The sequence below is a fragment of the Carassius auratus genome, chromosome 15, assembly GCF_003368295.1.
Source record: "Carassius auratus strain Wakin chromosome 15, ASM336829v1, whole genome shotgun sequence".
Lineage (NCBI taxonomy): Eukaryota > Metazoa > Chordata > Actinopteri > Cypriniformes > Cyprinidae > Carassius > Carassius auratus.
Genome location: NC_039257.1, coordinates 2,347,723 through 2,374,195, shown reverse-complemented (window position 1 = coordinate 2,374,195; position 26,473 = coordinate 2,347,723). Strand labels below are relative to the sequence as shown.

The 26,473-nt window shown below is 36.4% G+C and overlaps 1 protein-coding gene and 1 pseudogene across 2 annotated transcripts in view; one reads left to right on the top strand and one right to left on the bottom strand.

Moving 5' to 3' along the window:
* Window positions 1-32: 32 nt before the first annotated feature.
* Window positions 33-14,886, bottom strand: LOC113114564 (NLR family CARD domain-containing protein 3-like; annotated as a pseudogene).
* LOC113114729 (sodium/calcium exchanger 2-like) overlaps window positions 9,161-26,473 on the top strand; it is a 95,158-nt gene continuing 77,845 nt past the window's right edge. The window contains exon 1 of one of the 2 annotated variants that reach the window (XM_026281668.1): window positions 9,161-9,393. The gene's annotated coding sequence lies outside the window, so the exon portion shown is untranslated. The remainder of the gene's footprint in view (window positions 9,394-26,473) is intronic. The other variant, XM_026281667.1, reaches the window with a different exon arrangement.

Here is a 26,473-nt window from a genome sequence, read left to right as displayed (position 1 = left end):
ATGCTTTTCCATGTTTTTTTCAGTGTTACTTACTATGCTGATCTGGATTCTTTAATCACAGGAAGCAGCTTCTGAACGTCTTTATCAGATGCATTTTCTCTTCCAATAAATTTATTCAGCTCAAACACATCGCTCATTTGCTCTAATGTCAACAAGACAAACACTAAAGCTGACCACTGCAAAGAGGTGAGTTTGGCTTCAGCTAATGTTCCAGAGTTCAGATATTGTTGTATTTTCTCCACTATTGAATGATCACCAAGCTCATTCAGACAGTGGAACATATTGATGGACTTTTTGGGAGTGCGACTGCTGCTGATCTTCTTCTTGATGTACTCAACTGTTTCCTCGTTGCTCTCAGAGCTCCCTCTTGTCTGTTTCATTAGTCCTTGTAGAAGACCCTGATTAGACTTCACTGACAGACCCAGAAGAAACCGCAGGAGAAGATCCAGATGTCCATTCTTACTCTGTAGAGCCTTATCCACAGCACTCTGATGCAGCTCAGATAATGAAACCTGTTTTGATAGAAACCAGTTCTTAAGTCTAGTCAACAAACCAAGTTTTCTGACTGGCTCAAAAACATTTATGTTGTGGTTTGTACAGGAGAGGTGCACATATAGAGCCGCTAGATGTTCCTGAATGCTCAGATGAACAAAGCAGAAGACCTTCACCTGATTCAAGACAAACTCCTCTCTGAAGATCTGAGTGCACAATCCTGAGTAAACTGATGCTTCTGTCACATCAATGCCACACTCTCTCAGGTCTTCCTCATAGAAGATCACATTGCCTTTTTCCAGTTGCTCATATGCAAGTTTTCCTAATTTGAATATTATCTCTTTGTCTGTGTCCTTCTTGTTGTACTTCATGTCTTTGATGTTAATCTGTGCCATCAGGAAGTGTGTGTACATCTGAGTGAGAGTCTTGGGAATCTCTCCACTCTCTGCTTGACTCAACATCTTCTCCAGAACAGCGGCTGAGATCCAGCAGAAGACTGGGATGTGACACATGATGTAGAGACTCCTTGAAGACTTCAGGTGTGAGATGATCCTATCGGCCAGACTCTGATCTCTGATTCTCTTCCTGAAGTATTCCTCCTTCTGTGGATCATTGAAGCCTCGTACCTCTGTCACTCGATGGACACACTCAGAGGGGATGAGATCAGCTGCTGCTGGTCTGGAGGTGATCCAGATGAGAGCAGAGGGAAGCAGATTCCCCACAATGAGGTTCTTCAGCAGCACGTCCACTGATGCTGATTCACTTACATCACACAACCTCACATCGCTCTGAAAATCCAGAGACAGACGACACTCATCCAGACCATCAAAGATGAACAACACTTTATATTTGTCACTAGATATTTTAATTTCTTTTGTTTCAGGGAAAAATACATAAAGAAGATCTGAAAGACTGAGTGTTCTGTCCTTCATCAGATTGAGTTCTCTGAAAGGAAGTGGAAATATGAGCTGGACGTCCTGATTTTCTTGTCCTTCAGCCCAGTCCAGGATGAACTTCTGCACAGAGACTGTTTTTTCCAATGCCAGCGACTCCTTTTGTCAGCACTCTTCTGATGGATTTGTCTTGTCCAGGTAAAGCTGTAAAGATTTCACTGCATTTGATCGGTGTTTCCTCTGTTGCTGTTCTCCTGGATTGTGTCTCAATCTGTCTCACCTCGTGTTCATTACTGATCTCTCCACTCTCACTCTCTGTGATGTACAGCTCTGTGTAGATCTCATTTAAGAGTGTTTGGTTTCCTTGCTTTGTTGTTCCTTCATAAAGATACTGAAACTTTTTCTTCAGTTTGGATCTTAATTTGTTGAGGTCTTCATGGCTGTAAAATTAACCACATCACGTGTATAAAAGTGCAGAAGTCTACTGAAGGGAAGGATAATCATGTTATTGATAATAAACTATATGATGAATCTTTGCAGCATCAAGACCTTGTATTTTACCTGACACCAGGATACACGCTTTCACTGATGTCTTGTGGTTGATTCACCGACTCATCATATTTCATTTTCTTACTGATGGGTTCTGTTACAGCTGAGGATTGCTGGGATCGCCTTAAAACAGCATAAAGTAAATAAATCAGATACTTTGAAGCTATACTTACTTGCCAGCAACCTGCCAAAATATATGCTTGCCAATGTAAAGTCTTAAAATTATAAAAATTGATATTAAAAAAGTAAATATTAGCATTTTACATTTTAAGTTTACTATAAAATAATTGTATTTTTATTTAAAAATAATAGTATTATTAACCCACTTTATTTTGTTTAAAAATAATCTTTTTTATCACAATTATTAATTTATATTTTATATTTAATGGGTCACACTATTGGTGCATCACCAATGCACGGGTTGACTCTGTACAGTTAGGTACAGCTCACTTTTGGGGAGTTTTCCACTGGGTACAGTACCTGGAACTTTTTTCAGTACCACCTCGTCTGAGGATCCAAGCAAGCCGTACTGTTACCAAAATGTGACGTAAATCCTGATGATCACTGATTGGCTGGAGAGAATCGCCACTACCCTTGTCACTGAACTAGCAACACCTTTTTTAACAACCAATAAATGATTTTGTGGTCTGTTGAGGAACCACAGACATTCCTCTAGTTCAGGGGTGCCAAAACTCAGTCCTGAAAGGCCGGTGTGCTGCAGAGTTTAGATCCAACCCCAATTAGACACACCTGAACCAGCCAATCAAGCTCTTACTAGGCATACTAGAAACTTTCCGGCAGGTGTGTTCAGGCAAGTTGGAGCTAAACTCGGCAGCACACCGGCCCTTCAGGACTGAGTTTTGGCACCTCTTCTTTAGTAGATTGCCGAGGAGCGGATCCAGCTAGAGCTTGATGGGGTGATGCAGAATGAAAAAGTTTTTCAGGAGTTTGCTCACCTCTTGGCCGTGACACTTTTAATCCCACCCACTTAAAGCGGTATTAAACTGCAGTGAAAGCACAAACCATGCCGAGCTGAGTCGTACCATGCGTGAGGTCCAGACCACGGGACGGTTGCATCTATCTACATCTTTTTTTTTTCTTCAAGACTGGTCAAAGTGTTTTAAAATCAGTTATGAAAAGGTACATTGTTCTTATTTGTATTGGAAAAGTAAGACTGATTAACCCTTGGCAACTGGTAGTTCTGAAGACACAATCTTAATATGGTTTACACAACTTGCCCCAGATCTCCAGGTTCTCTTATGAGAACCATGGTGATAAACTTATGTGCACCCTTTTTTATAGTTATTATCACTGATGAATGTAATTGTTTATAATTTTTTTTGCTGCCATTTTATAAAACCATTTAGAGACTGGTCAGTACCATAAGCAACAATGTACCTGACAGTCTGCTGGTCTGCATCCTTAAAGGTTGGTGGAGGTTCTATAGACCCGTCACTCTTCATAGACACACAGCTGGACTCTATGTCTGATGTTTTCCGCTTAACTGACCTATAACAGAACAGAGGTTACATTTAACTCTTTAAGTTATCATATATTCATCCTTTACAATGTGAATCCATGAGCAGGAACCTGCAAATGCAGAACCGGATGTTAGATATTATCCCCACCACGCTTGTTTACTAATTTTTGTGGCTAATTTATTTAACAATACGTACAATTACAAATAGGTTTTATGTTTAACACAACAGACCCATACGAAAGGAAAATATATTTACCAATATATTTCTTAAAATATATTTTGATATATTGTAATATATTATTTTCCCTTTTTATTTTCTAATATTTTTTATATTTGAATACATTTAATAATATATTGATGATACACATATTATATAATATATTGCAAAATATACAAATGATTGCCGCTTTCAATATATTGCAATATATTGGAAAAAAAATACATATATATAAGAATATATGCCTAATATATTACATGATATTTTCCAATATACTGCAATATATTTTTGTTTCATAAGGGGATTTAAACCAATTTACAAAATTCCCAATATTTAATGAATGCTGGTGGGGTTTATCATTGCTGCTATTTTATAAAACCATTAAGAGACTGGGAGAGACCACAAGAGGTCATGGTAAAACCATAAGCAACTGTGTACCTGACACATTGCGGTTTGTTTCCAGCCTTCATGTCTGTCAGTCAACTCTTCTTTGACACACAGCTCTTGAGAATCTTGAGAATCTGATCCCTCTTCCTGGACTGAACTGTAATAGAGCAAACAAGAGCGCTTGGTGACATCAACTGATGTGTGTCTTTCATTATAAAACCAGAAAAAGTGTAGCAAAGTAAAAATGTAAACTTTTGATGTCATGTTGTCTTTAATTAAAAATAAATCTTCAAAAAAAAATTTTACTAGACACATTCTGTCCTCATGAAGCTGCTCTGAAGCTGTTACATAAAACAAGTTTAAAAAATAATCCAGACTTATTTCAGTTAGTCTGATTTATTTGAACTTGATTTGGTTTCATAATGCAAAATTACCATAACTCAAACTCAGTCACTGTGGCAACTTATGCTGGAAAACTGATTAAGAGCAGGATAACTGTTAGGCTAAGGTGAGCTACTCTTAAACTGACCAATAGGAAGTTAGGAATACATTGATATTACAGCGCTGACTCTGTGACATAAATTATTTGACGTTATCAGTCCAAAGATAAAAGCATACAGAAAATGCAACTTAAATAATCAAAGAAATAAATATAAATCTCTTCTTGAGATTAGAGTCTCTTGACCTTCTGCAAGCCCCACCTTGTTCACCCAGTGATTGACATGGCGGGAGGGGGCGGACACGTGATTGGCTCGGAATGCATTTTCAATGTGCACTTTGAATTTTGCTATATTCATTGTGGGACATTGAATGAAAATGAAATCGTAATTTTCTTGACTGTGAGTGTTAATGCATTTAAGAAAAATTGCATTTAAATGATCATTTTGCCACAATTTTTGCTTGAACATGTTAGACATATCTAATCATTTCTGTAATACATTTTCATTTTAATTTTGCAACTTATAAAGAGTTCAAATTAGTATTCATTTTACATATTAAAACTGGTGTATGAAATGGCAAATGAAAATTATGTAATTTAATTTTCATTTTCATTTTGCACCATACATTGCACAAATGTATTGGAAAATGTAAATGTAAATACAGAAATGCATTGTCATTTTGCATATTACATCCCAAATTGAATATTGCTACCCATATGCTTCCATATTCAATAACAGTATTATAAACATTAATTGGTATGAAGATTTATATAATTATTTGTGTATTGTATGTGTGTGTGCACTAAGATCTTTTAAATATGAAATGTAAAATCAGAGAGTAAAACAAGGGATCACGAAGAACGGGACCTTTAACATTTGTAAAATAAACATTCATTAGAAATTTAGAAAAGTAATCCAAAAGTAATCAAAAGTAATCAGTTACATTAATAAAGTAATTGAAAAAGTTACACTACTATTACATTTTAATAGGGTAACTTGTAATCTATAACCTATTAAATTTCCAAAGTACACTTTCCCAACACTGATTGGGAAATGTCCCGATTGATCTTTTAGATTATTTTATGACAGGTTTCGGACTTTAATCCCCACTACTCCCTTGGTGTGTCTGATTAGTCTGATCTTCCCGACTCTGACTGGAAATAACACTGATTCAGACATATTAAACAATATCACAGTATTTAGATTAGAAATTTAGCCACAGGGAATGTTTATGAACTTGCATGTAGACATGTTGCTATTGAAATTTCTGAAATTTAAAGGGTTGATTGAGTAAACAACAAGAGACAGAAGGCATGGATTAAGGCTATTAAAATATGTTACTGAACAAGTCAAGTTCACTAATGATTGTAACTGATCTGAGCAAAGACGCTTATAATTGTTTTTAGCAATGAAGGTTATATTCTATTGCTGGGTTTCTAGTTTCTAGATATAATTATTGTTTTTTTTTTTTTTTGCTTTAAATGATTCTCATTTTTTAACGATTATTAAATGTCATTAGCACTGAAGTGGGTACATGTGGCGTCAGCAACATACAATCCAAAAACAACAAAAAACAAATCATTAAAGCTGAATGAGTCAGAATAATAGTCTAACTAAGCAGTACAACAATAATTGAAGATAGTTCATCGTTTTAGTGATTTATATTAAGGCGTTTTAGGTTAATATAGAACCCTGCGACGTCGAATCTACATTCGACCTTCATCTGCTTTCGCGTCGATTTTATTCGACACAGACTTACACCGTTTTACAAATCATTTATCTAACAAATATAGTCATCACGCAAGTTTTGTGTATCAAACATTATCTTTGATACTTACTTTTTGTCCTATGATAACTTGATGCAGTTGTTTGAAGGAAAATGGCTCCTGTAACTGTAACTCTTTCACTTTTGGATTGTACTGCAGTATCTTAACATATTATAACGTTACACATTAACTAGAAAAACCTCCAAGACTATAAGCCCTATAAGACTAAAATGGTTTCTTCCATGTTATCAGGAAAGAAATAATTTTAGCCTGATAGGGCTTTTTTTTCTAGTTAATGTGTAACCTTACAGTATGTTTTAGATAAGACTAATAAAACGGCATTGACGCTTCTCGTCATAACACAATGATGCCATCGATGGTGATGAAAAGTGTAAGATATACACTCACCTAAATTATTATTAGGAACACCTGTTCAATTTCTCATTAATGCAATTATCTAATCAACCAATCACATGGCAGTTGCTTCAATGCATTTAGGAGTGTGGTCCTGGTCAAGACAATCTCCTGAAGTCCAAACTGAATGTCAGAATGGGAAAGAAAGGTGATTTAAGCAATTTTGAGTGTGGCATGGTTGTTGTTGGTGTCAGACGGGCCAGTCTGAGTATTTCACAATCTGCTCAGTTACTTGGATTTACATGCACAACCATTTCTAGGGTTTACAAAGCATGGTGGTAAAAGGGAAAACATCCAGTATGCAGCAGTCCTGTGGGTGAAAATGCCTTGTTGATGCTAGAGGTCAGAGGAGAATGGGCCGACTGATTCAAGCTGATAGAAGAGCAACTTTGACTGAAATAACCACTCGTTACAACCGAGGTAAGCAGCAAAGCATTTGTGAAGCCACAACATGCACAACCTTGAGGCGGATGGGCTACAACAGCAGAAGACCCCACCGGGTACCACTCATCTCCACTACAAATAGGAAAAAGAAGCTACAATTTGCATGAGCTCACCAAAATTGGACAGTTGAAGACTGGAAAAATGTTGCCTGTTCTGATGAGTCTCTGATGATTTCTGTTGAGACATTCAGATGGTAGAGTCAGAATTTGGTGTAAACAGAGTGAGAACATGGATCCATCATGCCTTGTTACCACTGTGCAGGCTGGTGGTGGTGGTGTAATGGTGTGGGGGATGTTTTCTTGGCACACTTTAGGCCCCTTAGTGCCAATTGGGCATCGTTTAAATGCCATGGCCTACCTGAGCACTGTTTCTGACCATGTCCATCCCTTCATGACCACCATGTACCGATCCTCCGATGGCTACTTCCAGCAGGATAATGCACCATGTTACAAAGCTTGAATCATTTCAGATTGGTTTCTTGAACATGACATGAGTTCACTGTACTAAAATGGTCCCCACAGTCGCCAGATCTCAACCCAATAGAGCATCTTTGGGATGTGGTACCCTGGGAGCTTCGTGCCCTGGATGTGCATTTCTAAAGAATGCTTTCAGCACTTTGTTGAATCAGTGCCACGTAGAATTAAGGCAGTTCTGAAGGTGAAAGGGGGTCAAACGCAGTATTAGTATGGTGTTCCTAATTATCCTTTAGGTGAGTGTATCTGGCTCCAAAAACCACACATGGCTTATGAATATGAATTACGTAATGTGCCCGGAAGGCGTATCTGATTGGCTGTAAGTAAATGGGTTTGGCAGTTATCCTATCGTTTTCTCATTTCCTCGATTTTGCATTGCAAGATTCGCTGGTAAAATCTGAAGAAACACATGACACGGTTTAAACAATCTGTATATTATACTAACGTTTAGGAGACCACCTGTGGGACTTGACACTTCATTAATGTTGCATCTTTGTTAACATTTTGTCACAAAGAATAAAGATTATATATATATATATATATATATTTCTGAAAAAAAAAGTCTCAAACACACTATCTGGTTTTGTAAAGATACATAATAAATCTCATGATTAATTACATTTCTGATCTGACTTCTGACTTTTACTATATCTTTTTCTATCACTGAAACGATCAGCCTTAAGACTTCTAATTTCCATCTTGACAAAATAGAGACTATCTGGGAAAGAATAATACAGATACGCAGACTGTGCATGAAATATGTCTGAAGTAGTTGTATGTTTTTTTTGTTTTTTTGTCCTGTGATGCATCACTAGACTGCATTGTTCTCATGATAACCAGCAGATGGCGATAATGACTTTTCAAATAATTGAACAGAATTTTACAGAATGTAGTGGAAGCTGGAAATATTAGTATTGATGTACCAGGAATTTAATGAAATAAAAATGAACAATTATGTCTTTGCTAAACGATTACACATTAGTTTAACAGCCATTCTCAATGACATTTTAATTACTTTTTTTTTTTTCTTCCAGAGCACCTTAAATTAATATTTTCCCCTAACATTAAAATTCGAATCCTAATAATTCTTACCTTAATTGTTACGTTAGGTCTCTTTTTTCTGCAGAACACAAAATAAGGTATTTCGAAGAACACTGGAATCCACTGACACATATTTCAAAATATTGCCTTGTGTCTCACATAAGATAAAACACATACAGGGTTGGAACATGAAAAACATGTGCAGCTGTATAAGTGACTATACAGCAGCAACTGTGAAATTAAATGCCACGTCCTATATCTAACTTGTGTCATTTATAACAGTTAAAATGTATGGCTTTTACATTCAGCAAAGGTTGTTCTGGATTTAAGCAGAATCTTTAACCACAATCCTTTTTTTTTTCACTTTTTGTTTTAAGAAAGCAGACATCAGAAATTGTTTTTTATTTTAATTACTGAATATAGGCTACAGTTAAGAAAATGATGGTCTCTACTACCATAACATTTCATATTGATACATTTCAACGGTTTGTATGAGTGCTTGAGGAAGCACATACTGCAGACAGACAGATAGATAGAACCTTTCAGATGAAACAATGCGCGCTCTCGCGTTCAGCTGTCTGCGCGTTCGCGTACCTCCCTCCCCACCCAGGAGTGAGCGCACGCGAGTATTTCCACAGCACGAGAGAGAGTGAAATACACCAGAGTCAGCCCGCAGAGAGACACACATGAGCACAAGCGTAGCAGTGTTTCAATGAATGATCCAGCAGCAGCAGCAGCAGAAACATGCGCTTCTCAGCCACGCCTGCCCTGAACAACACCGTGAACTAGGATACAAGGTATGACAGAACATCAGACACAACTTCTCCCATCAACAAACTGTGTGATCGCGCAAAACGAAAAGAGCGTTTTCATCCTTCAGATGATCTCAGTATGATGATGCTTGCTTCTGTTTGGGACTGAAAAGTAAACGAGCACGAGATAAAGAGCAGGTGTAATGGAATAAAACGACGCCTTCAGCTTGTTTTGCTTTTAATGTTAGATCATGTTCTTTATTGGTCCTTTCGGTGCAGATAACATGCAAAAGTATTGCTATTATTTTTGGAGCTTTTAAAGTATTGTTAGTGCATGTTTGTTTGTGTGTGGATGATGTGCGGATGTACACTGTTATACAGGATTTTAGGATACAGCCTATATTTATAAAGTGTGCATGCATATCTAAACATAAATCTCATGTGGGGTTCCCGTTGGTGTCTGTGGACACTTGTTTGTTTCTCTGTCAGTGTGATCGCTTTAAATGAAAGCAGTTCGTATAGGGGATGGCATAGTCTTAAATGAATGACAAACCCGTTGTTATAATGTATTTTGATGGATGTAAATGTTTGGTCACATAAACGGAACGCTTACTGTGTGACCTTCCTATATCATTGTTTTGTTTGTTGAATCTGATGTTATGAAACTAAATGTCAGCGATGTGATAACGGGCACTTTAATGCTCGGGACTGACGGGATTGCACCGTGCAGGCGGGGTTTCCTCAGTTCTTCTGCAGATGGAGGTTCCCTTCTCCTCCCTCCCTTTTAAAACGAGCAATCAGTGTTTGTTCAGAATGCAAAACTAGTATATACAGCCTACTGTTTTTTAAGAGCGCGATTTATTTTTAATACCACGCATAAAATGGCAACATTTACCTGACAGACATTCCTTGATTCTGCGTTAAAATAAATCACACCTGTCTTTCTGTGACAGATCTGGACTGTAACAGCCGAGAGGGCGTCAGCGAGGTCAGGGGGATGGCGAAAGTGCAGTCCCATTAATAATGTGAAAAAATGCACCACATGCAATGACAAAAAAAAAGTTTGAAACAGTAGAATTAACTTTTTTTTGGTAACTCACTATGCATATATATATTTTTTATTTATTTAGCAAGTGGCATTCGTATATCATCTTAATTTTGTGTGGAAATGTCTTGGACAGTCTGAAATATTGAGTCAAAAATGCTCTCAAGTTGATATTAGATCTAGTTCTAGTTCATTAATCATAGATTAATTTAGGATAGCTGGGACATCCATTTCTCAGTAATCTCAATGGCAAAAATGCCCCCAATTTACCTTAAGTCACTTGCCAAATAATTGAATAGGAATTTTATGCATATTACAGTATTCAAGGCTTCCACAATCATGGCAAAGCACGGGAACATCTGTGAACCCCGAGCCTGGAAAATATAATGGGAAATGTTAAATATTAATGTCAATTTCAATAGCAAATATGCATTTTTCTAGTTATTCTTAACTACAGTAGTTTATCAGCTAGAAATGACCCTGGAGCTATTGAATTCAATTAATAAAAAAGGAGTGAAATCTTATAATGTTCCAAAACTAGCCTCCAATCCCTCTAATTAATCAGCAGCTTGTCATGCATATGTGCCAGCTTGCCTCTTGATTTATAGATTAATTTGACAGAGTCACGTGGCATTGAGGAAAATCTTGAGGCATCTCTAGAGTAATTGAATATGCAATCGCTACAATGCCTCAGAAAACATGCCATGCAAGCATGCAAAGACAATATGTCAGAAGAAGATAGAGGGCAAGCCAAGAGCTACTCCTGTAGATCAGTGTTTGAATCCTCTGAAGACGTGCATGTGATGCTCAGACATGGAGGAAGAACATGTGTGTGCTTGAGCTGTTTGACATTCTTATCGTATTCACACATCAATTATCCTCATTTTAAGTGAGCAGTTTCTCCTCTCCTCTCCTCTCCTCTCCTCTCCTCTCCTCTCCTCTCCTCTCCTCTCCTCTCCTCTCCTCTCCTCTCCTCTCCTCTCCTCTCCTCTCCTCTGATTTCTTCATTCTCTTGTTTTCCTGCTTGACTGCACTACTGCAAATGAATTTGTCCCAGGACTGTGATGCGGGACTGTGATGGCTGGCTGCTAGTTAATGCTCTGTGTGTGCGTTCTGTTCAGCATTGGGACGTGAGCGAGAGTTTAAGTCAGTAACTGCTGCAGTGTTCACACAAACACTGAGGAATTCCTCTTCTGCACACTCTGAGTGAGTGAGTGTGTGTGTGTGAGTGTGTGTGAACAACACACCCTGGAGCGATTCCTACTGAATGAAAGCAAAGCAAATGCATCAGTGTTAAATTTTCAAGCTCCACTGCTTTGACGCTCCTCATATTTATTTCCCTAATGAACGTACAAATGATTGTTCTAATAATTTTTATATATATGAAATTATCTGTCTTTCGTTCTATCCGTCTGGCAATCTATTTATCATTCTGTCATTCTAGCTGTCAGTCTGACACTGACAGAGTATGTCTGTCTTTCTGTCCATCCATCCATCTGTTGTTCTGTCATTATGTATTTAATTTATAATCCAGTATTGTGCAGCAGTTGCGTTAATCATACATTAATCCTTTGGGGAAAATATGAATAATATACAAAAAAATGGTGTAGGATTTTACTTAAAATAATTTAAATAAAATATGTTTTTAGGCAAATTAAACAAATAAATACTTATAGTTAGTTTTTAAATAGAAATACTTAAACAGTATTTTCTTGTAAATTGTACTCCAATAATCTTTTTTTTTTTTTTTTTTTTTTTTTTTACAGTCTAGGAATTCTCTTGAATCTCATTGCATTTTTCAATGCTTCCATCAATGTAGACCAGTATTTTCTCTGCCTGTTTTAAACTCTTTAGATATTTATGAGCATTAAATTGTCAGATCACAGCTGCCTCAGAATATAGAATTATGCCGCGCTAGAAAGAATCGTATAGAAATGCCTGTGAAGTCTCTACTCTTCACCACAATATCCCTTCCCTTTACCTTATTACCTGGCATGTGCTTGGTAATTCTGTGTAGCACCAGAATGAAGAACAGGAACAGACTCACGGCCTGCTGGGACGGCAGGCACTATACACACTCATACATATGCATGCGTACAGTCAGCTAGGACCCTGCTGTGCCCACCCACTTGCTCTCATTGGCCACCAGCCCATCGCTGTGTGAGCAGGTGTCGTGCAGTTGGCAGATTCATCTGTCGTCATGACGGGGGCTCCTCTCTCTCTTCTTCTGAGATCATTGTGTCCCCCTTCAACTCATCTCTCAACCAAACTCAACAGATTTGCTGGTTCAAGGAAGATGGAAGCATCCGGAAGGCTAATAATCAAGAGCAGTGACCTGCGAAATTAGAGGCCAGGAGCAGAAAGCCGAGCCATTCCAGATCGTGAACAAAACTTGCTGATAAACATGTTTAACTTTGACAGAACGGATGCTGCTTCGGGCCAAAGGATGCCAGCAAGGTTCTTTTGGGATTAGTGATTCAAATTTGGGCTGGACTCCCACAGGATGCAAGATACCTGCATCAACACCAGCCGATTCTTGCCAAGTGACATCAGTATTGCGTATAGTGGGTGGGCACAATCCTGTGTGTTTTGCTGTCGTTTTCTGTGGTATGTTGGACTTAAACAAAAGATAGTCCAGTAGATTACCAATAAATGGTAAGTGGTCCATATTTAGAGATGGGCATGAATTGTATTGAATTAGGCCAATAAGCAACCACCAAGCAACTGCATAGCAAACTATTTGAAATCAGGGTTGCCAGGTCTGCGAATCAAAACCAGCCCAATTGCTTTTCAAAACTTGTCCAAAACTGGCCAAATTGCATTTTTTCTGCAGTTTCCCCCTCTGTTGAAATCACATTCTAGGGGGTTGGCTGAGATAGACTCAATAACATCCCGCGGGAACATGGTAAATGAAGCCCAATTCTGTGGCAAAATCACAGACTTAACAACACTTAAACACCTGTCATTGTTATATCTATCTGTCTGCTATTCTTTCTGACCGTCCATCCATCTATTGTTCTATGCCTCTCATCTATCTGTCTATTGATCTGTCTATCATTCTATCAAACGATCCATCGATCTGTTATCACTGACATAACTTTGTTCTATCCATCTGTCATCCATCCATCCATAATTCTTTATCATTCTGTAACTGTCCTTCCTTCCATCCATCCATCCTTTGTTCTATCCATCATCCATCCATTGTTCTGTTTCATTCTGTCATTATGTCCATCGCTCCATCCATCCATGTCAACTCATCCATCATCCATCCAACCATGCATCAATCCATCATCCATCTATCCATACATCCATGTCATTCCATCCATCCATCCATTCATGTAATTTCATCCATCCATCCATCTATCCATGTCATTCCATCCATCCATCCATCCATCCATCCATGTAATTTCATCCATCCATGTCATTCCATCCATCCACCCATCCACCCATCCATCCATCCATCCATCCATCCATCCATGTCATTCCATCCATCAATACATCAATGTCATTCCATCCATCCATCCATTCATGTAATTTCATCCATCCATGTCATTCCATTCATCCATCCATCCATCTATCCATGTCATTCAATCCATCCATCCATCCATCCATCCATGTAATTTCATCCATCCATGTCATTCTATCCATCCACCCATCCACCCATCCATCCATCCATCCATCCATCCATCCATCCATCCATCCATCCATCCATCCATCCATGTCATTCCATCCATCAATACATCAATGTCATTCCATACATCCATGCCCTTTAAAATATTAAAAAATATATATATATACATTTTTTATATTTACTAGTGTTAAACTAGGATGCCATTTGAAAAAAGATCAAATAAGTTAAATAGGTAAATGCATTGCTTGTTTTATTTAGTTTGTAGCTTCCAGTTGTCATCTCAGAAATAAATCTTTTTATTTTTATGGAAAATTGCATGACATTCATCATCCATCATAATCAACACCCTGGCAACAGTATTACAAACCATATGGAGCACCTGCCGTCACGATGGTGGGTTTTGTATGATCAAGGACTACTCACACAACTTATAATGAGTAAAGAAATTCAGTTTTATATAAAAGATAGCTTTAGTTTTAGGGTACAGAAAGCATATTTGGTTAAAAAAATCAATAGGTGTCAATGGGAAGTCCCATTACGATAAAAAGCACATTCTGCAGGGGTCATCACGAGGTTGGACAGAGTGATGATTTCTCTCTCTCTTATTCTCACTGTCACATTGTTCATCATGCTGGTCAGAAAATAAAGCCTGTAGGCTTTCATATGGTCACTATGACAGAGCAAGACCTGGACACGTGCTCAAACTGCATGCCGCACATGTTTTCTCTCTTGTTTTGTTCTCTCCTCACCGAGAGTAATGCATGTGGTGTGTTTGTGTTGTGAAGCTCTCTGTGCGCTTAACTCTTTCCAGTCCATCAGACTGACGCCAGTCAAAGAGCTTGACCTGTCTCTCCTCTGCCATTTCTCTCTCTCTCCTTTCTGTTTTTGAAATGAGCTAAATGTAGAACAGGAAAGGGATGGGAAGGAGAAAGAAAGACAGTACACAGTTATGGATCCATTAGCTGTGGTCGTTCCAGTCAGTTTGACTGTGATGGGGAAATGATGTGTTCGTTTCAGCTTGAGGATGTCTGGAATACTTGAACCTCATGCTGTTTATCTCTCTCGCTCTCTATGGGTGGAAAATTATCTGAATAATCTAAATGTGTCAAATAAATTTTTTATACAACAATAAATGAACCTCATAATCTAATGTCATGTATTTAGGAAAGTTCAAGGGTTTAGTTGTTGTGTGCATATCTTGTAAAGGGAGAAAATGTACAATTTACAATCTACTATTAATGCACTCGGTGCAATTTTTTTATTTATATTTCACAAAAATGCATTAAATTGATTAAAAGCAACAGTAAAGGCATTAAAAATAACTATATTTTCAGCTTAAGTAAAAATCAGAAATGTTTCCTGAGCATCAAATCAGCATATTAGAATGATTTCTGAAAAGATTATGTGAAACTGAAGTCTGGAATAATAATCCTGTAAATTCAGCTTTACATCACTGGGATAAATTACATTTTAACACATATTCAGATAGATAACTGTTATTTTAAATAATATTTTAACACAATATTACTTAGGTATTTACTTTACTTACAATATTATTACTTACAATATTTTAATGTATTTTCTATCAGTAAATGCAGCCTAGTTGAGAATTTAATTTTTTTTATATTTGTAATTCTTTTTTGGTATTTCAAAAAGTAGCCATGCAAGTTACTTTCATTAACTGTGCAACAATGTAACAAAATATTTTACTTTTATTTTAACATGAACATTCCTCTGAAAGAGACACTGTGTACCCCTAGGGATGAATTCATTTATATCTCGACATGCAGCAGACCCCAACATTTCCAGAGTTTGAAGCACAGCCTCCTACAGAGCGGATAAAAACAGCATGTTCCTGACATGTCAGACTAACCGAACGACCTGGAGCAGTGAGACAGCATCATTTGTGATTGTGATGGAGACGTGTCTCACACTCTGGTGGAGAGGAAAGACTGTTCCAACCACACATCTATCATTTGCTTTCGCTCTGTAATGGCAGACTCGCTGAGGTGTGTTGACAGGTAAAGAGAGAGAGAGAGAGAGAGAGAGAGAGAGGAGGAGGACACCATGCAAAAAATAGAGAATAAAAAAGGGTTATTATAGCACCAAAGGCAATGTCAGACAGAGGAAAAGCAGGTGAGGGACACCGAGCAGAGAGAAGCACGTTCTCCAGGGATGAAGCTGAAGACATGACCTGCTCTCTCTCTCTCTCTTTATCAAGGTTATGACCTCTATCTTGCGGCTGAACTGTAAGTGTGTCAGAAAGACACAGAATCACTGCTGTGAGTTTATAAAGGGGAAATTAAAATAACCCATTATGTTTGTGTGTGATTTTCCAACATGATAGAATATAGCACATGGAAATAAGCAGGTTTTCAATGGTGAAAATGTATAGTATTGTAACGAATGCATATGTCTTCGATGTCAACTCTTACCAACGTCTAAACATCCAAGCCAGGATTCACCCCAAAAATTTGATGTATTTTTTGTCCTTTAAGACATTTTAATTATTCTAGTTCTCCAAGTTCAACTATACTGAGATATAAGAAAATAAAGCAAGTTTTTATATTTTATTTTATATTAGTTAACATTAAATTTAGAAGTAACGAAAGTGTTTTTTTAATATATAATTTTAGTTTTAAACACTAAATCTAAAGTTAACCTTGTACTGTATAATAATTGAAATGGGCAACAATGTAAAACCATCCCAATGGTCCTAAAAACTCCTTAATTTTCTTTAAACAAAATATAATTTTGTGTGGATTGAAATGCATGTTTGTGTGTGTGTGTGTGTGCACGGTTCTCAACTTTCTTGTGCAAACTTCAGTAGCTTAGTCATGGATTTAGTTCTCTCTCTCTCTCTCTCTCTCTCTCTCTCTCTCTCTCACACACACACACACACACACACACAGAGATCCCTTGTGATGGCCGTCTGTGGTTTTCAGTCCGTTAGAGCAGAGGTTCAGAGGCGTGCTGATGTTCTCCGGTTCTGCCAACTCGTGACAGGGAAAGAAAAGACAGAATTTCAGCTGAATTGTCAAAAACAGCCTTCAGCTGAGTTCCAGTCACAAACCAGATCTCAGGGGTCTGTCGCACACACACACACATCAGAGTGATCCCTCAAAACCGAGACCTTTGCTTCTGTCCCAACCCAGAATACAACATGTCACTGTGTGTTTGCAAAGTACCTGTTAATACAAGAACTACAAGTTCCAGTGTGTTTTTCCAGAACAGGCCTCAGACACATTCAGACTAGACTAGAAGAAGCTCCAGTGATTTGTTTGAACCCATCGCTGCTCTCGGAGGTTGTGTGTTAGTTTCTGATCCACAGGGATTCCCAGGTGTGATCATTCACACACATCATACTCAAGAGAGCAATTACTGCAAACAGCGTTAACACAGGCATCAGGAACATTATTGATCATTCATTGATTCGCTGCAAAAAAAACAAAACTATTTTTCTGCCTTATCCATTTTGATTTCTAGGAAAGACATCTATATAATCTTAAAGCAACCTGAGAAACTTTTCTCCGTTTATTGATTTTTTCTCCCATTGTTTTATGCATATATCTCACAAAAAAAAAAATGTTATTAGTAGATGCATTTTCTAAATGTTGATGTTCACTCAAAATATTATATTATTTTTCTTGAAGAAATATTTAAATGCATATACCAATTATATAGGAGTTATATGGATGTGTGTGCATGTAAGTTTGTGTGCATATTATACACAGTATATAACTTTATTAAATGTAACAATTACTGTAATGCATTCATATTAATCAAGTAAATGATATAAAGAAAAAAAACAGGGACAGTGTGTAATAATATAAAACGAAAGTACAATGGGGATTCATTTAGCAATACAAGTGTGTACTAGAGCCTGTGTTTCTCTTCCAGGAGGAATCTGATATGTTTCCCTCATCATCCATCGTTGTGGAAGCAATGTTTGGAAATGCAATTTGTTTCTGTCTGATGCTTTGAATTGGGTTTTTTATTTTTTTATTTCAGGAGGATGTTTTTCATTTCTGTTTGTGGCTCATCTGTTGTACAGTCTTACTGAATCTTTCATCTTTGGCTTTCCTGGATTTTTATGGCTGGATGTTAGTTAGCTTGGTATCTTTTACTGTCTTTTCTTTTCTTTACATTTTCATTAGTTTTTTTTTTCTTTGAGTTTGATTCCATCAGTGTTTGTACGGGATTTTTCAGTCTTTCTTTCTCTCTATCTGACCGTGTCCATCAGTTTTTATTTTGTCTGGATGAGAAAGCGACCGTCTTCTGTTTTTCTCCAGAAGGTCTCTCTGTGGAGATGAACGGTAATGTCATTTCTTTATATTCCTCATATTTCATTCTCTCTGTTCTCTCTCACCTCATCTGCCCTTTATATCATCCCTCCATCTTTCTGCGTGTCACTCACTCCTCCATCCGTCTACTGTTTTTCCGTCAGTCTCTTAAGAGATTTATGGAGGGATCGATGCATTAAGCACAGGGTCAGAAATTTACTTTTTCAATAATAGCCAATATTTGCCCCAAGGAATTGATTTTAGGAGCATTTTATACCCTTATAAAAGCATTTTTATTCTAAGCATGCACACACATCATGCTGTTCATTTGTGTCAGATATCTCACAATAAATCGAATCTGAACAATTCTGGCTGTTGCCTATAAAAGTCAGTATTATACCATAACTGAATAAACTTTGGCTAGAATGCATTTCATACATTTTCACAAGCTGGTTTTCATACTAGATTATGCAGCAATCTATTGTTTAACTTCAGATTTTGATGTATCACTTTTTTAATTTGTTAGGAGAGTTTTTGTTATTTTCTCCTTCAGTGTTTTCAGAGCTGATTATAAAAAAAAATAAAAAAAAAATCATGAAACAATTCTGAACAAATTGCACTTTAGCTATTTTTTTCTTAGACAAGCTTTGCTCATTTTTATTTTAAAGTCCATGGAGAAAATTTGTGTTGAGCTAGTTTTAAACATAATTTTAAGGAAATAATGCTAAATAAAATAATGGTAAATGATGTTGATAAGAGACTTATAATACATTTGCATCGTGTCAACACATGTAAAAAATAATATCCATTCAAATTAAAAGACATTATAAACACATACTGAAAATGTCAAAAATAATTAGAAAATATTATTATTATGGATGTATAAAATATGATATATAACACACACATATGTACAGGTGCTGGTCATATAATTAGAATATCATCAAAAAGTTGATTTATTTCACTAATTCCATAAAAAAAAATGAAACTAGTATATTATATTCATTTATTACACACAGACTGATATATTTCAAATGTTTATTTCTTCAAATTTTGATGTTTATAACTGACAACTAAGGAAAATCCCAAATTCAGTATCTCAGAAAATTAGAATATTGTGAAAAGGTTCAATATTGAAGACACCTGGTGCCACACTCTAATCAGCTTATTAACTCAAAACACCTGCAAATCCTTTAAATGGTCTCTCAGTCTAGTTCTGTAGGCTACACAATCATGGGGAAGACTGCTGACTTGACAGTTGTCCAAAAGACGACCATTGACACCTTGCATAATGAGGGCAAGACACAAAAGGTCATTGCAAAAGAAGCTGGCAGTTAACAGAGCTCTGTGTCCAAGCACATTAATAGAGAGGCGAAGGGAAGGAAAAGATGTGGTAGAAAAAAAGTGTCCAAGCAATAGAGATAACCACACCCTGGAGAGGATTGTGAAACAAAACCCATTCAAAAATGTGGGGGAGTTTCACAAAGAGTGGACTGCAGCTGGAGTCAGTGCTTCAAGAACCACTACACACAGACGTATGCAAGACATGGGTTTCAGCTGTCGCATTCCTTGTGTCAAGCCACTCTTGAACAACAGACAGCGTCAGAAGCGTCTCTCAGACAAAAAAGGACTGGACTGCTGCTGAGTGGTCCAAAGTTATGTTCTCTGATCAGGGGCGGATGTAGAAAAATATTGATGGGGTGGCGAGAAGGAATTTTTGAGGGGTGGCAACATATGGCAGACGTATACAGTATATACTGAATTTAGTCACAGTTATCACAGTTTGATGATAAATAGTATATGTGCACACTACAAAAGGACACATGCTGCCATTTACAAACTTAATCTCATGCAATCAATGTCTTGCATTTGAAACAGTTTATATAAGGAATAAGTGACCATACCCCATAAACACCACCACACTCACTAATGCATGCAGTATGCATCGACATGTAATTAAGAGCATTATAAAAGGTTCAGTGTTATCAATATGTAAATTTATTATAAGAAACACAAGATTTTAACAGCCAATGACATTTCCAGCTGGGGAGACTCAACTGATTTTCTACAGTTCAGTGTTAATCACCATCTAACTCAACCAGTCAAGAGCTACATTTAGATTTAGATGTTATATGAATATAGTCCCTGAAGCATAGGTTTTATTAGCTGACAATAATAATAAATAAATACACATTATAGGTACAAATACAAATGTACTTTTAGACATTGTTTTTGAAAAGTATGGTGTTATTGTTTTGGCAAGCTTAAATTAAAACTTCTATGAAAACTTGTGTGATATTCCTTTTTAATGTTTTAGTAGATCTTTTATAAGTATATTTTACTAAGCAATTTTTTACATAATTTCTTTGAGTTAGACCAAACTTTTATTTTGGTGGGTTGTAACCAGAGTTTCTGTGTTTTTTAATTAACTATTTTTATTAGCTAACTTGAAGTATAGCATACTCTACTGTGCAATAGTACTGTATTTCTGTTGGAATTTCTTCAAGTTATACCGGAATTTTATTTTGACAGGTTGTCGTAAAGACATTGCCGTTTCTGTCAGTCTGTGTAAACGATAGTTTTATCAAATGAAATGGTGAAATCCTCTCATAGCGCGCTGACGTGCACATGTGTAGCTTAAATCATGTGTCAATATAGTGAAGACCTGAAAACACCACACGTGCTTCAGTGTGTGTGTGTGTGTGTGTGTGTGTGTAGTAGAGCACACATTCCCAGAGATGTGTATAACAACACCTTCAGGGCCGCTGCTGGCCAAATGGGTGCCCATAAGCAGGATTGTATTGTTGTGCCCCCCTTCCTCAAATATGATGATGAAAAAAAACACCTACTATAGGCGTGAAAAAAGAACTTTAATCAAATAAAAAACAAAATGAATAAATTGTATTATTTACAAATCAGAATTGTAGCTCTCGACATTTACCTGTGGCTATAACTTTATTATGACTCTAATTTATTTTATAGTCTCAAGCATTCAGAAATCATGCAAAAGCAGTTTTACTATGATAAAACCATGGTTTATTTTTGTAAGGGTTGTGATATGCACATTTTTGTTGAAGAAATTATAAAGGCTGTGTCATCTATAGCAAAAAGGTGTCCAAAAATGAAAGATTAAGTGAACATTTGAATTAAATGTTTGGTCTTAGCCTAAACAAGGATTTGATTGTCCTGTAAGTGTAACAGCAGCAATCACATGGCATTTGTAATAACATGTACATAAATTGTTTATTTTGTATTTGCCTACATTATGTATTGTAACAGTGTTATTATTAACCAATCATTATTGCCTCATTTTTTTCTATAATGCATTTTAAGTCATTTTAAAGGCTATTGATGGCTTAGGTCTGTTTTTATAGCAACAACAACAACAACAACAAAAATATTACAGTATATTAATACTTTGTAAATTATGATTTGAAGTAACAAAACCATGGTTAATTTGCAGTTAACATGGCTACAAGAACAATGATTTGTGGTGTTGTTAAAACCATGGGTAATTTTCGTAAGGGAACCTGAAAATTCACAGGAATGTGCCTGAAAGTGATAAACGGGCCTCATTTTTACCTAAATGATTTATACTTTATTTTAATATTTATTGAAAATGTATAAGGTGTGCATTGTAGCTGACACCTAAATGAAAACTTTACAATTGTTTTATGACTGCAAGTCTTTCTCCTCAAATGCTACTGACGTTAGAAAAGTGTATACCAATATCGCATGTAACTTTAGAGACGGTCCCTAAATTCGATACTCGTCCAATGTCAAGCCAACTTTATGTCTGTTTTTTTTTATTTATTTTTTTTTATTTACTTTTAGTTTTCTTTTCTCTTCGCTGGATTGGATTCATCCATCAATTATGAACATTCAGCCGCAAACATGAGGTGCGAGCGGTCGCGAAGGACTGGATTTTTTTTTTATAGAGCAACTGGGATGGTGCCCCCTCTGGGAGTTGGTGCCCTAGGCAGATTGAGTCAGTTGGGGAGTTCGGCGCGGGATCGCGAATCATTTGAGTCAGTTCGGGAGTTCAAAGCGGGTTCGCGAATCAATTGAATCAGTTCGGCAGTTCGTAGCGAGATCGCGAATCATTTGAGTCAGTTATGGGGATTGCGAATCATTTGAGTCAGTTCGGAAGTTCGGAGCGGGTTCGCGAATCACTTGAGTCAGTTTGGGGATCGCAAATCATTTGAATCAGTTCGGGAGTTCGGAGTGGGATCACGAATCATTTGAACCAGTTCGGGAGTTCGTAGCGGGTTCGCGAATCATTTGAGTCGGTTCGGGAGTTCAAAACGGGTTCGTGAATCATTTGAGTCAGTTTGGGGATTGCAAATCATTTGAATCAGTTCGGGAGTTCGGAGCGGGATCACGAATCACGAAAGATTCGCGCTCGTAAATTTTCAAATTGCCCATAACCTTTAATTCGTTGCTGCCAACTGGGGTGCCAGCAGGGGTGACAAGGCTTTCTTTTAGGGTGGCATTTCAGTTATAATCATCAAAAAATTAAAATAAATAAACATTTGAAATATATCAGTCTGTGTGTAATGAATGAATATAATATACAAGTTTAATTTTTTGAATGGAAGTAGTGAAATAAATAAACTTTTTGATGATATTCTAATTATATGACCAGCACCTGTATGTGTGTATGTGTGTGTGTGTGTGCGTGTGTGTGTGTGTGTGTGTGTGTGTGTGTGTGTGTGTGTGTGTGTTTGTATATCTTATAACATATTATATTTTTATATTATATTTATATTTGATTTATTTTCTGTTATTAATGTATAAAAAACATAAAAAGAGTAACAAAAATTATATAATAATATTATTAATTATTCTATGTATTATGTAATAATAAAATAATAATGTAACTTTATATATAATATAAATTATAATTTAATTAATCAATTGGATTAATTATATATATAATATGATTATGCATTATTGTATTAAAGTATTTTATTTATTTATTTTTAAGTTTTTAGTTTTTGGGGTGAGCCAATTCTTGAAAATGTTTTGCCCCAAACTCTGTCTCTTCTCTGAATCCATTACAGTGTCTGGACAGAAGGTCCATTTAAAATATGCGTAAAGACATTAAGAAAGAAAAATGGGCCAATTAATCAGTGAAATTGAATGAACTCTCTTTTCTGCAAGTCCAGCACTGAGATCTCCGACAGAGAGAATGGAGAGCGAGAGAGATCTGCTGACATCCATCTACTTTTCCTGGCTCGGCCTTTTCCAACGAGTCAGCAGTGCTGTGAAATATGGCGTCTTTGCTGAGCTCTGCATCCTGATTGGCCGAACATTATTGCACGTTCGTGAACCCTTCGTCAGTTTACAAACCCCCGCATGTGTTTCTTAATCCTGCTCTGCTGGTTCTCTCTCTCTAATCTCAGCCTGATCTATAATGACCCACCTGGGAGCCGATGGGCCTCACAGCCATTAGGAAAAGGTTATGGAGATATAGCGTTTCCTCCAGGTGGGAGTAATTAACGCTGTGTGTATTGCTTACTAGAGTTTTGGATCCTACTGACAATGGACAGACGAGGAAACAAATAATTATGGGACTCTTGACAATCTGCTGTCTCTAAGTCTGGAATTAATTACGAGCCTTGAATAGATCCATAATGAACCTTTAATACATATTAAAGCATATTGAAGTTCTCCCATATGCTGGAGTTTCTTGAAGTAATCTCAGGATGATACTACAGACATGTGCATGGACATACTTTCATTACCACTATAGAATGAAACTTTAATTTACTTTAATATACTCTCAGGCCATCAAAGATTAGGATGAGTTTGTTTCTTCATCATATTTGGAGAAATGTTGCATTGCATCACTTGCGCACAAGTGGATGCTCTGCAGTGAATGGGTGCCGTCAGAATGAAAGTCCAAACAGCTGATAAAAACATCACAATAATCCAAAGGAAACCAGGACATCAGTTAACATCTTGTTAAACCAAAAGCTTTCTGAGATTTTAAACCAGCATTAGAGATAAAATCGTGAAGTTTTACTGGTGAAGTGATTCAGATGAATGTTATGTTTTCTTCCTTCATTAGTTAGGAAACTTGTTTCACACTCAATATCAAGTCAATATGTTTACTACCAATGCAGATCTTTAGTCTAGATTTTTCATCTGTTTTAGGCTGAGGTTTATTGCATGGTTAAGTCAGTACTTCATTTAGTTTCTACACATTGCACAGATGCAGTATGTGATGTGGGTTTTTCAGTCTAGTCTCTTCTGCTCACCAAGGCTGGGTTTATTTGATAAAAATACAGTAAATTGGTAATACTTTGAAATATTATTACAAATAACTTTTCTATTTGAGAGTAAATTAAACTGTTATTAAAATCTGATTATTATCAATGTTGAGAACAGTTGTGCTGCTTAAAATTTTTCTGGAATCTGTGACTTTTTTTTCAGGATTGTAAGATTATAAAAAAGTTAAACCTCATTTATATGAAATGGAATTCTGATGTAACATTATTAATGTCTTTACTTTCACGTCTAATCAATTGAATGCTTCCTTGCTGGATGAAAGTGTTAATTTCTTTCAGAGAGTGAGTGTGAAAGCGTCTGTCATATGATGATGATGATGATGATGCAGTAGGTCAGTGTCAGTGTAGATTCAGTAGGTCAGTAGTGACTACTAGTGGAGGACGAGGGCCTGTAAAGCTCATCAGTGTTTGCCAAACCTCAGATTAATAGCGTAATCAGTCCACAGACTCGCTGACCTGCTCCGCTACAGAGAAACACACACACTGAGCCTCTCCAGCTTTACATTTCTGGAATTACCTTCTTGGAAATGACATGAATAATGCATCTATTTCATGAATGCTTGGTGTATTAACACATATAAATAATGCAGGAGTGAAGTACAGACAGAGTGCGCAGGTATTTAGGTGTGGCTTCATTCTGCATTCATTAAAGACTTTCTCTGCCAACTCTGTGTATAAACAACCTGAGCATGAAGAGAATAGAATAAAATTGAATAGAGAATTAGATTTAATGTGATAATATTAATATGATAATATCTATTGCTGTATTGTTTTATCATTCTATTTATCAATCTATGTATTAATAATTTTTAAATAATACATTATTATATATTTTAAATATTTATTGATGTATGTATTAAGAATGTTTACATATAAAAGAATAAATATAAACTTATTTTGAATATTTATTTTATATTTATTACTATATATATATATATATATATATATATATATATATATATACACATATATATATATATATACATATATATATATATATATTAGTATTTAATAATTGTACAAATTTCTATAATTTTTTTATAATTTAGAAATGTAATAATAATTTTTATTTTATTATATTTTTGGTAAATGTTTTGTTCTGTATGGTTATTTGTTTAGGAAACTGTAAAAATTAAAATAATATTAAATAGAATAGAATAGAATAGAATAGAATAGAATGGAATAGAATAGAATAGAATAGTTGGACCGTAATAATTAAAATAATTATTAATTCAGTGCCAATTATTGTTCATTATAGTTACTGTGCTCTTAAGCAATAGCTCCTGATTAAAGGCCCTGATTGATTGGGGGTGACTTCATCTAGACATGACTGGGATGTTAACGGATTGAAAGCAGGTCAATCTTTCAATTCAGTTCCCTCGTCTGGTGCTTCTGTGGAAAACTGAATTTTACAAAAGTCACATTTAAAACATAAAAAGTAAAAGCTGCCTGCCTTTCTTATGTGCATTAACCAGATCTGCAGTGTTTGCGTGTTGCTGAATGTGCACATTGTGTATGTTAACATCAAACTCAATTGGTAATCAAGTCTTGTGTGTTTCAAGAGATGTGCTATCTGTGTGACTCACCTTGTGGTTCAGATCGCCCTCTAATGAAGATCTATTGAGTTAAGATGCTGCTTTAGAAGGGTTTAGATCAGATCCTCTGTGCCTGCTTTTGTTGTGAAAGTACATTAGTGTATGATATCTGTAATATCATGTATGAGAGCAGGGCACCTCATGGTAGATGATGGATGAGATGCTGCCCTGTTCCTCTCTTGTCCTCCTCTTCCTCTTCCTCGTCCATTTGCCAATCAGCCCAGATTGAAAGTGCGTGCAGCGTCAGGCGTCTGCCCTTCTCTGAGCTCATGTGGATG